We start from the raw sequence: 12,854 nt of genomic DNA, 5'->3' as shown, positions 1-12,854 counted from the left end.
CTTAATCTGCACCTTCCCTAAGACATCATATTTTTAAATATTAAACTGTGCGTGTGTGTTTCTAAAAGTCACTTACACAAGCGAATCAGCCCTTCCTTTAGGTGAAAGTGCTCATTGATGCTTTTTTTTTGAGTGTGTGAGGCTGTCAGACTCCATTGTTTGCTTTGACTGCAGCTGTTCTTTGCTGCCCTAGGCCACCGCCTAATGGCTGGACCAGCCGTGCTCTGAAGCTGTGGTCAGGCAGTGGTTCCTAAAGAGTTAAGCCGGTGCTGCTCTGGATCCTTCTGTTACATAAGCATTTCTGCACGGGAGAAAGTAGCAAGCATCGAAGTCTCCAAAAATAAGCGTTTCCCTGATCCAGCGATTCTAAATATGGAAAGTCCCAAACTCGTGCAGTTCAGTCACATGGTTCCTTACAAAGGGCCGGACATCAATCCAGTCCCGGTACAACAGCGCCGGCAATGGCACTGAGGGATGAGACCCTGGGAGTGATGCTGAAATCCAAACCGTCTCGGGAGGATTCAGCACTACAGGAAGCAAAAGATTCATAAAGCTGGGAATTAGGAGCTGCCATTTATTCCCAGAAGAGGCAACGGTGCCAGAACAAGCAGCAAAGCCACACACTTGATGGGGCCGTGTACAACACAGACGGCACTGCGAGCTCTCCGTTCCTCTCCCAGTCACACACATATGGCGATAACACAGTGAGCTCTACAAGCGTTCCATTTCTACCTCCCCCCCCCACACACACACACATACACATACATTAACATTACATCTATCCTAATGACTTCCAGAGACTAGACAGATATCTAGAAGATAACTTCGTACAGTTCAGTCAAAATCTGGTCAGTAAATACTTCTGAACCATTAATATTTTAACTGCTTTCCTATATGACAAATAGTTTCTAGAGGTAAAGAATTCCATATTTATGCAGCTTGATATGAAGAGGAAACAGTAACGAAGAAACATGATGGCAGACAAAGGCCAAAGGGCCCATCCAGTCTGCCCATCCGCAGTAACCATTATCTCTTCCTCTCTCTAAGAGATCCCACGCGCCTATCCCAGGTCCTTTTGGATTCAGACACGGTCTCTGTCTCCACCACCTCTTCCGGGAGACTGTTCCACGCATCTACCACCCTTTCTGTAAAATACATTTCCTTAGATTACTCCTGAGTCTATCACCTCTTAACTTCATCCTATGCCCTCTCATTCCAGTGCTTCCCTTCAAATGAGACTTGACTCATGCACATTTACGCCACGTAGGTATTTAAACATCTCTATCATATCTCCCCTCTCCCACCTTTCCTCTAATGTATACAGATTAAGATCTTTAAGTGTGTCCCCATACGCCTTATCACAAAGACCACACACCATTTTAGTAGCCTTCCTAACCGAGAGGTTAGAAAAGCAAAAGGGAAATACGAGGAGGGGCTGGCCAGGGAGGCAAAAAACTTCAAGGCATTCTTCAGTTACGTAAAGGGGAAGCAACCAGTAAGAGAGGAGGTGGGGCCATTGGACGATGGGGATAGGAAGGGAGTGATTAAGGAGGATAAAGAGGTAGCTGAGAGGTTGAACACGTTCTTCTCGTCGGTCTTCACGAGCGAGGACACGTCCAATATACCGGACTCAGAGGAGCTCATGAGTGGGGAGCAGGCCAAAAGATTGGGGCATATAGAGGTAAGTCGGGAGGATGTCCTCAAGCAGATTGACAGACTGAAAAGCGGCAAATCACCGGGACCGGACGGGATCCACCCAAGGGTTCTAAAGGAACTAAGTCAGGAAATAGCAGGCGCAATCCAGCATGTTTGCAACCTATCCTTGAAAACTGGAGAGGTACCAGAGGACTGGAAACTGGCGAATGTCACACCTATCTTTAAGAAGGGATCGAGAGGTGACCCCGGGAACTACAGGCCGGTGAGCCTGACTTCAGTTATAGGGAAGATGGTGGAAGCAATGATCAAGGACAGCATTTGCGAGCACATCGAGAAAAATGGCCTACTGCGGACAAGCCAGCACGGATTCTGTAAGGGAAGGTCGTGCCTGACAAACCTTCTGTACTTCTTTGAGGGAATAAGCAGTCAGGTGGACAAAGGGGAACCCATAGACATCATTTACCTCGATTTTCAAAAGGCCTTTGACAAGGTGCCACATGAAAGGCTGCTTAGGAAGCTGTGGAACCACGGGGTGGGCGGGGATGTACACAGATGGATCAAGCACTGGCTGTCAGGTAGACTACAGAGGGTCGGAGTAAAGGGCCAATATTCTGACTGGCGGGGAGTCACGAGCGGTGTGTCGCAGGGATCGGTGCTGGGGCCGCTACTCTTCAACATATTTATCAATGACCTGGAAACGGAGGCAAAGTGTGAGGTTATAAAATTTGCAGACGATACCAAACTCTGCGCCAGAGTTAGGACCAGGGAGGAGTGTGAGGAACTGCAAAGGGACCTCGATAAGCTGGAGGACTGGGCAAACAAATGGCAAATGCGCTTTAACGTAGATAAATGCAAGGTCATGCACATAGGGAAAAAGAACCCGTTGTTCGAGAATAAAATGGGGGGGAGATTGCTGGAAGACACCGGACTTGAGAGAGACTTGGGTGTGCTAGTGGATCCATCCATGAAACCATCCGCACAGTGTGCAGCAGCCTCGAAGAAAGCCAACAGGATGCTGGGCATCATCAAGAGGGGCATATCAACCAGGACGCGGGACGTCATCATGCCGCTGTATCGAGCGAAGGTGCGCCCACATCTGGAATACTGCGTTCAATATTGGTCGCCGCACCTCAAGAAGGACATGGCAGTTCTTGAGAGAGTCCAAAGGAGGGCAACGAAACTGGTAAGAGGGCTGGAAAACTGCCCATATGCCGAGAGGCTGGATAAACTGGGGCTCTTCTCTCTGGAAAAGAGGAGGCTCAGGGGGGATATGATAGAGACCTTCAAAATACTTAGGGGCATAGAGAGGATGGACAGGGACAGGTTCTTCAGACTAAAAGGGACGACAGGTACGAGGGGGCACTCAGAGAAACTGAAGGGAGATAGGTTCAAATCAAATGCAAGGAAGTTTTTCTTCACCCAAAGGGTCGTGGACAAATGGAATGCGCTCCCGGAGGAAGTGATCCGGCAGAGTACAGTACAGGGATTCAAACAGGGATTGGACAGATTCCTGAGGGAAAAGGGGATCATGGGGTACTGAGGGAGGTGCTGGGGTGTTGCATAAGTATAGACAGCTCACCAGGTCGTGCAGGTGCAAGGCCGGAGGGTTAGGACATTGATGGGAAGATAGGACTTCGATGAGAAACCTGGGGGGCAAGGGGGCCCCTTCTGGTGATTAAGGCAGGTCATGACCTGTTGGGCCGCCGCGGGGGCGGACTGCTGGGTGGGATGGACCTCTGGTCTGACCCGGCAGAGGCACTGCTTATGTTCTTATGTTCTCTGAACCAACTCCATCCTTTTTATATCTTTTTGAAGGTGCGGCCTCCAGAATTGTACACAATATTCTAAATGAGGTCTTCTACTACTACTAGTAATTATTTATAATTTCTATAGCACTGAAAGGCATGCGCAGCACTGTACATTTAACATACAATAGACGGTTCCTGCTCAGAAGAGCTTACAATCTAATTTAGACAGACAGACAGGACATCTCAGGGTTGGGGAGATTCTGATAGAGGAAATGATACAATGGGTCGAGGTAGCTGACAGTGAGTGAGAGTTAAGTTGAAAGCAGCTTCAAAGTGGGCTTTTAGCTTGGATTTGAAGACTGCCAGAGACGGAGCATGACGTATACTGACTCAGGCAGCCTGTTCCAGGCATACAGAGCAGCAAGAAAGAAGGGACGGAGTCTGAAGTTGAAGGAGAAGGGTACAGATAAGAGGCACTTACCCGACAAACAGAGTTCATGGAGGGGAGATAAGTGAAGTGATATATTGGGGGCACTTGTAAGATCTACCTCTCTGCGCCAAATATCACTACTGAAACCCAGACCAGAGTCTCAGCCTGCCTGTCCGACATTGCCACCTGGATGTCTCACTTCATCTAAAACTGAATAGGGCTAAAACAGAGCTGCTCATCTTCCCTCATTCTCCGTCTCTCATCCTTCCTGTTTTGTCTGCTCATAATCTCGGGCTCATCTTTGACTCCTCTCTCTCCTTCACTGCCCAGATACAACCTATCGCTAAAACCTGCCTCTTCTTCCTCTATAATATTATCAAAATCCGACCCTTCCTCTTTGAGCACACTACCAACACACTTATCCATGCCCTCATCACCTCGCACTTTAGACTACTGCAATTCGCTACTCTCAGGCCTTCTTAGCCATCTCACTCCCCTCCAATTTGTTCAGAATTTAGCTGCACGACTCATATTCCATGAGAGCGGCTCTACTCATGTTACCCCTTTCCTAACGTCACTTCTTTGGCTCCCCATCCGTTTCCAAATACAATTCAAGCTCCTCTTACTGACCTACATATGTATTCACTCAGCTGCCCCTCACTATCTTCACTTATCGCCCCCTATGTTCCCCCCCCCCGAGCTCCGCTCAGCTGGTAAGTCCTTCCTATCTGTGCCCTTCTCTTCAACTGTGAACTCCAGACTCCATCCCTACTGCCTTACTGCGTCAAAACTCAAAAAACAAAGTAAAGGCCAACAGTAGAAAGAAAGAAAAAATGCTCACTCTCAGAGACGAAGACTATTAATCTCAAGTGCCCAAAGTTTACAACCAGAGCATATCGTGATGATAAAACTTGTATATGGGCTATCATTGATAGTTGTCTTATTTTCTCAGGCCTATTCTGATAATACACCCAGCATAATTTTTAAAGATGCTCCTAATATAAGCCCTACCTCCAAAATAAGCCCTAGTTAAGATCGATCCCCGAAGCGCCCCCCCCTCCGAATGTCCGTGGCAGGAGGAATGTCCAATTCCTCATGCCGCTGCCTCCATCATCCCCTGAACCCTACCAAACACTCCCCGACTCCATCCCTGACACCAGTGCAGTCCGATTCGCTGAAAATATGTGTGGGGGTCTCTACTTCGTCTCTGCAGTGATTATCCAGTAACCTTGGATACCTTTTTGGCACTTAAGCCTGTTTTTACATCGTCTTAACTCACAACGTTTAAGTTCCATCCAGGATGTCTAGTAAAACATTTGATTAACCCTGCAGAATGACTACGTATAGGTCGGCCCCCATCCCGTCCACATACTGCCCTAACCACTCCTCCAGATACGCCCCTTTCAGCTCTGGGCGCACAGCGGCATTCAGAGGCATATAAGGTCCCGCGGCATGTTCCCTAGTAGGGGCTTTAGGAATCTGACCAATTGGAGTCTTAGGCCATTCCCAGTGCATCCCAGGATGCACCGGGAAGGGGAAGGCCTGCCTTTTTTTGCAGTGGTGGGCCTGCCGGCAAAAGGGAGTGGCCATCAAATTAAGGTGGGGGGCGTTTGGGGGTGGCAGGGGGGTCTTAGGGTGTCTGGGGGTATTTGGGGAGTGGCAGGGGGATCTAGTGGTGTCGGGGAGTTTAAGGGGTGGAGTGGGGGAGTGTCTAGGGGGCTTTGGGGGATGATGGGGCCAGCAGCAGGAGAGAGGAGGCATCCCTCCTACCAAGGGATGTCTCGGGGTGCTTCGGTGGTGTCCAGTGGGATTAGGAATTCTATATAGGATGCCTGTGTGTGATTTTCAAAAGCCGCTTAGGCCAGGCATCCGATGCAGAATCCGGCCCTAAGTGTGAGTTGTATTGAATACACGTGCGAGTCTGCAATTGTGGTTGTGACTGCTTACACCAAGTGAATCGCTGGGGAAAATGTTTACAGCTAAATGTGATCAATTTCAGGGGTAATGGTTGTATTCTGTAACCTTAATGTGTCAGTTCTGGGCCAGCCCCTGACCAAGTCCAGATCCGCCTTGCAGTTGCACACCTGTGTGGCTGACTATCCTGCTGTCCACGGAGAACCTACGTTACAGGTAAGTAACTACACTTTACAGAATACTAACACCGATTTTCACCAAACATTAGTTGTTGATACCAATTAGCAGATAAGCTGTGACTGTAGGTATTCCACAGCCCGGTGAACAGTTTTGCACTCAGAACATAATATTGGGCATGCACAATTATAGGATGCACGTTTGGCCCGGGCCCATTCCCACCAACTTTGATGCCAGTCTGAACAAGTACTAGTGATCTGTAAGTGAATTGCCAGCTCTTGGATCACAGGGTATCACTGTCACTTTGGCTTGAGATTGCACGAGATGTGTCCAGAGGTTGAGGACGGGTCACGTGTCCTGGGTCTCCAGCTTCTTTGCACATCAGCAGAATGTGAGCCGGCTGCTTTCTTTGTGGTTAGAGAGAAAGATGCAAAGAAGCTGTCACAGGAAGGGATTGTGAGATTGTGCTGATTCGGCATCGCTTGGGCTGATGGGTCTATGTGAAGCTGTTTCTGGGGCCTGAAATGTTTCACTGGATCCACAGCAAAAAAAAAAAAAAAAAAAAAAGCAACAGCCAAAAAACCCCAAGACGACTCTGCAAAAAAAGAATTCAAGGAAATGTTTGCGGCAGGCTGAGACTGGTTTCTCTCCCCTGTGGACTCTTCGGTGACTCTGCCCCAGCTGTGGTGGTTTTATTTTGATAAACCGGCATTTAGATGTACACATTACATACCTGTCTAAATCCCAGTTTTAGAAGGCTGGGATATACATATCAAAAATGTGCTTCTGGCAAAGTGGGGGGAGGTCGGAGCAGGACTAGAGCAGCGGAAGAGGTACATGGGCATTTCTTATTTTTGACAATGTAAACAATGGGATTTACAGCCTGCTTCTGGGGACGTTAAGTTTTAGAAAGTTCTTGTGTTGTGCAGTGCACTGCTGGAGGTTAGGATTGCTCCCCCCTCACTGTTCCCCCATCCTCCCCAAAAACAATACTTTTGGAAAAAATGTTTCCAAAATGGCCGCTCTAAACCCTGGTACTCACACACCTATGTGATGCAGAAAACAAGGAGAAACAGTCGAAATCGTGCCTCAGACAAGTACATCTTTATGAAGATATTAATATAAGAGTCACCGTCATGTATTCACTGCGTATCCACGATTTTAGAACACGCGTGCTTATGATGTCACGTTGCTCCCATTGATAATTTAGATGTTTGTGGTTCTAAAATGGATGATCCCATTACACACCACTGGTGCTTAACAATCCATTGCTCGATGTAACTGGAACAGCCTCTACACTGGCCAGATCTTGTTCTAAAACAGTAGCGGAATATGAGACGTCTCAATTCCAATGTGTACATCCTTTCTAAAGTGCTGCTTATCGTCCCTAGCGCTGGACTCTCAATTAAGAGTCGCAGTTGTGGGGTTTGTTTCCTGAGAATCAATTCTGGATTAACATAACAACATAAAAATACAGTTACATACCGCTGTACCTTTCAGTTCAAAGCGGTTCCCAAAGTAAGAAAGTTATATAAGGTAAAGGCGGAATAAAAGTCACTAATGTAATGTAATACCAGATTATAAACTCATTTATAAAATTTATCAAACAAATAAGGCTTCAATGCCTTTCTAAAAACCGATAAGAACTAAAATCCTGTATTCGTTGACCCAAATTCCTTTCCCATGACGCAACTTGACAGGCTAAAATTCTTTGACCCCCCCCTCCCCCCACACTTATAGACGCAACCTTTAACTGAAGGAAATGCGAATATGGTAAGCTTGCGTAGTGTTAATTTTCTATCAGTGGAAATGAAGTGATCAATGAAATAATTTGGCACAAGGCCTGATAACAGTTTAAAGAAGGTAGTACTTTGTCCCATGCTCTGATTTTTCAACTTGAAAATGGCTGCCCAAATACGCAATAGGGGAAGAAGTGGGGCGGAGTCTGCCCCTCCCGTTTTGGGCCACTGGTAGGAGAAGCAGCCCAGCGGAGCAACTGGTCTTGTCCTCTTATTTTGCATGGGCTTCCTGTCAGCACCTGGGATTTGTAGCCCTCTAATTTCTGTTTTGATTCATTTCCTGTGTCATTTTTATTTTCTTTTAGTTTTGAGGCAAAGTTACAAATAGTTTTTACTGGAGAATGACATGGGGACAAATTTTTCCCCGTCCCCGCGGGAACTCATTTTCCCATCCCGTCCCCTGGAGTTCTTTTCCTGTCCCTGCCTCTGCCTCATTCCTGCAAGCTCTGTCCTTATCTGCACAAGCCCTTTAAAATCATAAGTGTTTACCCTGCATGGGGCAGGGACAGAACTTGTTGGGCCAGGAGGGGGATATTGAGTTCCTGGGGAGGGGAAAAATTTGTCCCCGTGTCGTTCTCTAAGTTTTTACTCTTTCTGAAGAGCTCACACTATTTTCAGTATGGACACACTATTCACTCATTTGCACTATTAAGAATTATTGTGTGCATTTGAACATCATTGAAGAATAATGCACAAGTTTTGGGAGAGCCCAGTGAAAAACAACGCTCTACTTTTTCCTGTCATTGTGGGCATGCGAGAGCAAACTAGAGTAGCCCTGAAGTTATCTGCACTGGGATGGTTCCACTTTCCACCAGAAGTCAGGATTCGGCCACGAGGCAGTTGTCTATGTGACCAGGCTTGTAGAGGACATCCCTGGTCAAACCCTCGCTGCCTAAAGTCCGTATTGCGTTGCATGTCCACTCAAGCCCCTTGTGCAACCCTCAGATCTGGAGACCCCCCTGCTTTGTGGCGGAAAATGTCTAGCTTGTCTATGACTGCTTAACTGGTAATGGGGATCTCCATGGAGAGCAGGATAAGGCAGCCACTCAGGTCCCCCAATCATTTCCTGCTCAAAGAGGGCTGAGTCATTACTCAGAGCAGTCTAACACCGGCTGTTACCGATGATGTCACCGATATATCCAACTTACCCTGCTGTCTACTGGAGGAGAGGAGTTAGAACAGTGGGCTGAAAACCAGAGAAGCCCAGTTCACCTCCCACTGCCGCATCTTGTGATCTTAGACAAGTCACCCAACCTGGAGTGCAGTGGGGGAGGGGGAGAGTGTGGCGCAGTGGTTAAAGCTACAGCCTCAGCACCCTGAGGTTATGGGTTCAAACCCATGTTGCTCCTTGTGACCCTGGGCAAGCCACTCAATCCCCCCATTGCCCCAGGTACATTAGACAGATTGTGAGCCCACCAGGACAGACAGGGAAAAATGTTTGAGTACCTGAATAAATTAATGTAGAAACATAGAAAGATGACGGCAGAAAAGGGCCAAGGCCCATCAAGTCTGCCCACTATAGACCCTCCCCTTAAGATTAGCTAGTGTTTTGCCCTGACCCTCTTAGGGATCCCACATGGGCGTCCCATTTATTCTTAAAATCTGGCACACTGCTGGCCTCGATCACCTGCACTGGAAGCCCGTTCCACCGATCAATCACTCGCTCCGTGAAGAAATACTTCCTGGTGTCGCTGTGAAATTTTCCGCCCCTGAGTTTGAGCGGGTGCCCTCTTGTGGTTGAGGGGCCTCTAAGAAGGAAGATGTTATCTTCCACTTCTATACGTCCGGTGACGTATTTAAACGTCTCAATCATGTCTCCCCTCTCCCTGCGCTCCTCTAGAGTGTAGAGCTGTAAATTATCTAGTCTTGCTTCGTACGGGAGACCTTTAAGCCCTGAGACCATTCTGGTGGCCATTCTTTGGACCGACTCGACCCTCTGCACGTCTTTGCGGTAGTGTGGCTTCCAGAATTGCACGCAGTATTCCAGATGAGGTCTCACCATGGCCCTGTACAATGGCATAATGACAGCAGGCTTTCTGCTGACAAAACTTCTACGGATGCAACCCAGCATCTGCCTTGCCTTTGAGGAAGCCTTCTCCATTAATACATGTAAACCATTCTTAGCTCCCTTGGGAGAACGGTATAGAAAATTGAATAAATAAATAGTGTGAAAGGGTTCAGCCTCGGATAACCAGAGCTGGTATTGTGACATCATAATGCCTCATTCCACCAATAAGAGCCAACCTCATCAGTGATGTCACAATGGGTTGATTGTCCTATACTTGGCTCACTTTTACTACACTTTGATTTCTAGAGTGGTGCAGTGGTTAAAGCTACAGCCTCGGCACTCTGAGGTTGTGGGTTCAAATCCACGCTGTTCCTTGTGACCCTGGGCAAGTCACTTAATCCCCCCATTGCTCCCAGGTACATTAGATAGATTGTGAGCCCACCAGGACAAACAGGGAAAAATGCTTCAGTACCTGAATAAATTCATGTAAACCGTTCTGAGCTCCCCCGGGAGAACGGCATGGAAAATTGAATAAATAAATAAATTGTGTTCCACCAGGTATAAGATCGGAAGCCCTGTAGGGTCAGGAAAATACCTACCTTACCTGAATGTAATTCATCTTGAGCTCCTGCTGAAAAAGATGCGAGAGAACTCCAAATAAATATATTTCAAAAATCCACTGTGAACCCTTGTTACCCAGGTCAAAATGCCTTCAGTGTCCTCATCCATGAGTGTCTTCCACAGTTAAAGAATGATGTAGTTCTGTGAGGGAAGAAACCCACTCTGATATAATCCCCCCCCAACCTGGCTGGCTTTTTTTTTTAAGAAGTTCTGGCTCGTTCGAGGATTCAAGAAGGAAATCTTTCCTAAGCGTGTTCAAGGTTATTTATCTATACAAAATAGAAGACTTTTAAGGGTGACTTCTTCTGCTCTGCCTCTTTGATGTGTATTCTTAGGTATTTTCTGTTAACATATGGAATTCAAATTGTATTTCTTTTATTGATGTATAGTTTTCAGCATTGATTCTAAATTTGAGTATTATTTATGGAAATTGGGTGATAGAGAGGAGAATGATAGTGAATCTTTGATAGCAAATTTGTTAAATCGCATCCTGTGTGGGTCGGCCTGTCAGACTAGGATTGGACTTGTGCTTGATTTGATTTATTAATCTGATATGCTGCCTAACACCAAAAGTAATAAAACAGTTTACAATATCCCACAGAAATGCAGAATTATATCATCTTTGAAATGGGGTAAAGCAAGGACAGAGGCACCTTCTAACCCCAGTCTGCAAAACACAATCTGACACCTTTTCTAGGAAAGAGCATCTTGAAACATGTTTTGGAATAATCTAGAATAAAATGTCTGGTGGCTGGGACTTCCGAAGCAATGCCTGGGTAATAGGAGTCTGGCTTTCTTTAAAACTTCCTTGGTCAATACTGTGGATATTCAGTCTTTCACTTTGTCCTCTCGTCATGCAAACATTATCCAAACTTAATCCTCCATTTCTGGCTCAGTCCAGCAAAGAGCAAGGACGAGACCCCGGAGAGAATGTAGTCCTCTATGAATTATTAACACAGCTGTTTCCTAAGCATTCAGCATTTAAGATTTTAACTCCATCGGAGCCTCAGCTTGTAACAGAGGTCCCAAGAGCAGTAAGGCACAGACAGGGATGACAAGGGAATGATTGTACCCTATGGGCACATGCCCTCAGATCAAGCATGTGCAGAACAGGTGAGAGGCCAGAGTCAATCCATGCAAGAGACTGCGGGCCAGCGAGAGATGCCATTCAAGGTCTCCTTTGCCAGATCCCCTGTGCAGGCATCTTACTCAGCTGAACTAGTCTAGAGGCCGATTCCATTACAGCTGCCCAAAGAATTAACATAGTAAATGACGGCATCCAGCCCATTCAATTACTCGGTTTGGCATCTGTTCCAGCACACGCTGTCTCTATCTGCCCATAATCGTAAAACACTGGGAATCTTTCAATGTGATTGAGATCTTCTCTCCATGAATGGTGCCATAGGCCCATCTTCAGCCTTACACCCCCCCATAAATGAACTTCCAAGGCCTAATCTTCCTTCCCCTCCACCCCTCCCCTTCCCCCAGCTGGCAGAAGCACTAGGGAAACCAGACAGCCACCCAAAGTGCCACAATTTGGGGGAAAGGCAGCACCAGGACCTATACTTCATAGTACTATATATTATATCATAATGCCTCTAGCTCGCCTAATCCCCATCATAGTAGGTTCAAGGAGAACAACAACAAACTTTCCAAGTTTTATTTAAAATTTGATAATCTGCTTATCATTCTTCTAAATGGCATACTTTGTTAAAATAATTAGTCAGCAGGAAGCCTGAAGTCATAATGCCTTTGTACAGAACCATGGTGAGACCTCATCTGGAATACTGTGTACAATTCTGGAGGCCACATTACCGTAAAGATGTGCTCCGAGTCGAATCGGTTCAGCGGATTGCCACCAGGATGATCTCGGGCCTCAAGGGTCTCTCGTACGAAGAGAGACTAAACAAATTGCAGCTTTACACTCTAGAGGAATGTAGGGAGAGGGGAGACATGATTGAGACATTTAAATACATCACAGGACGTATCGAAGTGGAAGATGATATCTTCTTTCTCAAAGGACCATCGGCCACAAGAGGTGCATCCGCTCAAACTCAGGGGCGGGAAATTTCATGGCGACATCAGGAAGTATTTCTTCACAGAAAGAGTGATTGACCGTTGGAATAAGCTTCCGGTGCAGGTGATCGAGGCCAGCAGCGTGCTGGACTTTAAGAATAAATGGGATGCCTATGTGGGATCCCTATGAGGGTCGATCTGAAGAATTGGTCACTAGGTATAGACTTAAGAGGATGGGTCAGTAGAGTGGGCAGACTTGATGGGCTATAGCCCTTTTCTGCCATCACCTTTCTATGTTTCTATGTTTCTACGTAAAACCAAACCAGACACAGACGTACAGAAAAAGAGGGTGGAAGGGCAGATCTACATTGTTGATAGGAAAGAGAGACAGAAAAAGGGTAAAAACATTAGGGATGGGTTCCATTTGATTTAAGAATTGGAAAGGCTTTTAGATTCGATTTAAATCGTTCTAGTATAGTTTCCTC

The 12,854-nt window shown here is 46.6% G+C and overlaps 1 protein-coding gene across 4 annotated transcripts in view; it reads right to left on the bottom strand.

Annotated features, from left to right (window-relative positions):
* Window positions 1-12,854, bottom strand: part of KCNQ4 (potassium voltage-gated channel subfamily Q member 4) — a 109,577-nt gene that overhangs the window by 56,979 nt on the left and 39,744 nt on the right. The window contains exon 1 of one of the 4 annotated variants that reach the window (XM_033956859.1): window positions 77-153. The exons of the other annotated variants lie outside the window; for them this stretch is intronic. The gene's annotated coding sequence lies outside the window, so the exon portion shown is untranslated. Of the gene's footprint in view, window positions 1-76; window positions 154-12,854 lie in introns of those variants that run through there. 4 annotated transcript variants of the gene reach the window in all.

The sequence above is a fragment of the Geotrypetes seraphini genome, chromosome 8, assembly GCF_902459505.1.
Source record: "Geotrypetes seraphini chromosome 8, aGeoSer1.1, whole genome shotgun sequence".
NCBI classification, from domain to species: Eukaryota; Metazoa; Chordata; class Amphibia; order Gymnophiona; family Dermophiidae; genus Geotrypetes; species Geotrypetes seraphini.
Note: the sequence above shows the minus strand (reverse complement) of the source record. Positions and strands in the feature narration are given on the sequence as shown.